The 4,134-nt window shown below is 45.3% G+C and overlaps 1 long non-coding RNA gene across 1 annotated transcript; it reads right to left on the reverse strand.

Moving 5' to 3' along the window:
* Window positions 1-17: 17 nt before the first annotated feature.
* LOC106535514 (uncharacterized) lies at window positions 18-3,664 on the reverse strand. Its single transcript, XR_001312450.1, has 3 exons — window positions 2,772-3,664; window positions 1,872-2,082; window positions 18-989 (listed from the first exon to the last, which is right to left on the reverse strand). It is a non-coding gene; the product is annotated as an uncharacterized LOC106535514 (long non-coding RNA).
* Between the last annotated feature and the right edge of the window lie 470 nt (window positions 3,665-4,134).

Below are 4,134 nucleotides of genomic sequence, written 5' to 3' on the forward strand. Positions count from 1 at the left end.
GGTCCAGACAGGTGACTTTCATCACTGCTAAGACTTCAGGTAGCAGCCCATTTAGGAAATGTTGGCTAAAAGCGCTCTCCCAATGCCTCATCACGTCATCAAGGCTTGACGGCTCGTCTACTCCAGAGTACTCATTATGCACAGCTAGCAGCCGAGAGAAGTAATCTTCTGATGTTTCAGTCTTTAGTTGTACACAGGCCTTTCTTGGAAAAGCTCGGTTGATGGTGGCACACAGCTTGTCCAATGCAGCTCAATAGTGGTTGTTTGCTGCATCATCAAAGGTTGGATGTATGACATGGTATTCACCTACCAGGTTGCCTTTAACCTTGTCAAAGTTAGTTCGGCCCATGTGAAAGAGTAGCAGTCTTCTCAGTTCAGGCCAGGTGGGTTGTACTTCCATGCAGAAGGTTTTAAAGGCAGCGCAGAACTTTTCCCCACCTTCCACAACGTTCGGTAGCTGCTGCGTGTATGCCTTCATGTCCTCATTTGTCCAGGGACGGAACACCAGTGCTGGATCTGCTTGTCCTGCGACCTCTATCATCGGCAGAGTCAGTTCACTGGTCTTCTGAGTGATGTCTGCTAGCTGTGATTCCAGAGCCTCTTTTTCCTCCTGCAGCTTAGCCAGTTTCTTTGCAGTCTTCAGTGCCACAGCATCTGAGCTGTGGTACCCTGTCTTTGACCGAGAGGTGGGGAGGCGGGGGGGCTTTTGCTACATCTTGCTTTTCCTGTCTTTTCCTGAGTTCCATCTTTGTAGCAGCTGGTTTAGTCACGTGTCTTGGCTTTGGCTATAGCAGTTCTTGCTTCACTGGGTCGGTGCTCACAGGAGGTGGTGTCTGAGGACGGTTATCAGCAGCTTTGTCGTCATCAGATTGTGTTTGCAGCACCTTTTCCTCGTCATCAGGGTCATCAGATGATTCGTCGTCAGGGTCATCACTGTCGGAGCCGGGTCGGGTCGACGGTGGGGGTCGGCGACCAGGAGCCAGGGTGTCCTTATATTGATTTCCCAGCCCATGCAGAGAGGGATAAATGGAGGCAAACACACATTTAGAAGTTTTAACAACAGCTTTTCATCATTTTTTTCATCCTTCACAGGAGGCTTTCTTTTTACCTTTTCATTTTCATTGGGAGGAGAGCCCCTTTTTAACACACACATCTCTGAGCTCATCGTTTTATTTTCTCTCCTTAAAGCCTCCTCCTCCCATGCCAACAAACATTTTTTATGACTTTCTATTTCATTTAAATCAGAGACCTTTATCATTTTTCTCGATTAAAGCTTTGATTCATGTTCCATTAAATGGTCCCGGAGGCGGTTGAGCTGTCTGGGACTGAAACTCCCACCGTCTGGGAACCCGAGTTTTTCAGACCATACCCGCAAACATGACACGGCCTCCTCGCCGTATTTGTTTACCGTTGCTTGCGTGCACGGCCCGTCTGGCGCATACATTGGTTGAGCAACAGATCCAGTCTGACACATTACCATAACTCATGCCCCAATGCACTACTTAAACAACTTCCTAAAAATGGAAATCGGGCGGCCGCCTTTAACTGACTTTTAGCCTACAATTTGTTTCRCTGAACAGAAATGGAAAATTATATTTTCGCTCAGCAGTTAGCCTGGCTAACTACCTACACTCACCAGGTTGAAACAAAATCTCCTCCTGGCTACCTCAAAACAGAAAAGTCAACCTCCCTGTTTTAAAAACTCGATCTGGAATAAAAACGCTCCCAGGATCTACCTCAGCTAAGAGTCACATGCAACCGCTGAAAGCAAACCAGACAGGCATCTAACAATCAGATTTTTTAGAGTGTGGTGGACCTAAGATAGCCGTAGCTTTTTTTTTTCCTAAAATGTAATGAAAATATTAGCTCACCGTGTTTCTGTCACAGACAGGTTCTTTCCAGCTCCAGTCCCAAAGTCACCCACAGCGGCTGAATCTAAGGACAAATCCCAGCCTGGACACGTTCAGTAGAGGGAAAAAAACTTTAAAAAAACTTCTTCCTCTTGTCCAGCGTTCGTCCGAACCCCCGGCCATAGCGGGTAGCTCCGGTCCTTGGAGCCGCCTTTCAGACAACGCCAATAATCTGTCGTGGCAAATTTATCAAGAATGCAGAAACACGTTGGAATAAAGGCACAGAAAGTCTGCGTGTATGGTTGTCAAATGATTTAATTCTTGAGCAACAAACACACAGAAGTCAATCAGGAAGTCTGTCGGTTTTGTGGCTGCCTCGTCAGCGGAAACCACCAATAATATAACATGTTAACACCATGTGACAAATTACAACCAATCACAATCCGACAAATATAACTGCCTAGCCAATAACGGGGCTCTCAGCCCAAAGAGTTAACTTATCAACCAAGAGAGGTCAATCCGTTGCTGGAGTCCTGACGTCTGGGGCAAATGGATTAAGAGCCTAAATAAGTTATCATAAGAAATACTGTATGAGTGCTGGACAGTGTCAAGGTGAAACAGATAAAAATAATTAGTCCATGACAATAAGCAAACCGAAAGGCTGACAAGGCAGCTCAAAACTTACAGAATCCTCTCTGGGGAAACACGGAATACAGAACACACTACACTGACTGGTAACAGCACAATGATCGGACGAGGCACAGAGGACAGAACACAGAATATAAAGAGAAACTAATTAAAGACAATAAGAAACACCTGGAGGAGTCACAAGAGGAAACAGGTGAGATTGGGCGGYGCTGGAGCAGGGCAGGGAAARACAGGGGAACACTGAAACACTAGAAAACTAAAGCAAAAACACACCGATCATCACAGTCTGTACACTACGTGTGGAACTGCCTGTTGTCTTCACCATCATCTGGAAGGTCAGCTACAGATCCTCCTGGCCAGAAACAAGATTCCTGCCAGCAGAATATATGATGTGATGTGTGGAAGGTAGGGTTGAGATGCAGATGTCCAATCGCACCATGTCCTCTGCTGAGGTTGTCAGGAGCTGAACKCACTCTGCTGCGTCTCCCATGTGACCGGTCTGATGCTCCATCACACAGCTTCCCTGTCCCGTCAACTAGAAGATGCTGTAAATGTTCTGTTGGAGCCCATTGACTGTGTCAAAAACTCTAGCTGSARAACATAAAGATAAAATGTCACACTGCAACAAAGCAAGAGCTGYGAAATACTAATACACAGGCTTGTCATGTTGCTGAAATAAACTTTATCTAACATTACACAATGCTAATCTGCAGCTACCGTGTTATGTTAGCTTGCTAGCTATTTWTAACTTATAGAAAGTGTGCAACATAATTTACATGTAATGTTATGACAAAATACATAAAGATTTGAGGAGCACTTGTGTAGAAAAATATATTGTTGATGGTTCCTTCTTTCCTGTGACTGCAGCATAGTTTCACTCAGATCTGTTCGTCTATGGCTCGCCCCAKACTCGTCCTGTTTACCAGCATGCGCGCTCCCGACTAAGAGCCGTGCTGTGTGGGAGGAGCTTAGGAAGGTGGGCTAAAGCTTAACGGGGGAGGGACCTGAAGTTTGTATCTCTACAAATTTTTTCTAAGTCCAGGGTTTTCTAGAAACTACATTCAGCAGCTTAAGGAAAGCTTCTGATAAAGTTGATCTAAAATCTAAGTCTGAAAATGAAGTGAAATTAAATATCTGACAGTGATCATTACACAGCGTGGCTAAAATTCTTCACTTCACCATCTGTGTCGCAGCGTCCTGTCTCCAAAATGAGCGTACGCATGGGTCAGAGCTGGCTGAGCGACCGCACATTTTCACGCCAACTTTGAGTTTTATAAATCGGAACCTTCTTGTGAAAATGGTGAATGCAAGTTTCTGGCCCTGTTTTGTGCGACGCAAGCTTTATAAATGCCACCCCTGGTTCTAAGTGAACTCTGGCTCCAGTTTAGCTCTAAATCCTGTTTGGTTATAAAAACAATTGTGACCTGAGCAGTCCAACAAGAGATGTATGTGTGAATATAAAGCTACAGTTCTCCTTTAATGTTCTTTTCATGTGTTTCAGTGGTTCCTGAAGGTTTTCAGCTGCTGATTAAAGAAGAAGCTCCTGAAGAACAGAAGCCTGATGTGGACCAGCAGGACCAAGAACACCACATAAAAGAGGAAGAGGAGGAACTGGGGACCAGTCTGGGAGCAGAGC

This window comes from Austrofundulus limnaeus, unplaced genomic scaffold (assembly GCF_001266775.1).
Source record: "Austrofundulus limnaeus strain Quisiro unplaced genomic scaffold, Austrofundulus_limnaeus-1.0 Scaffold1476, whole genome shotgun sequence".
In the NCBI taxonomy this organism is placed as follows: Eukaryota; Metazoa; Chordata; class Actinopteri; order Cyprinodontiformes; family Rivulidae; genus Austrofundulus; species Austrofundulus limnaeus.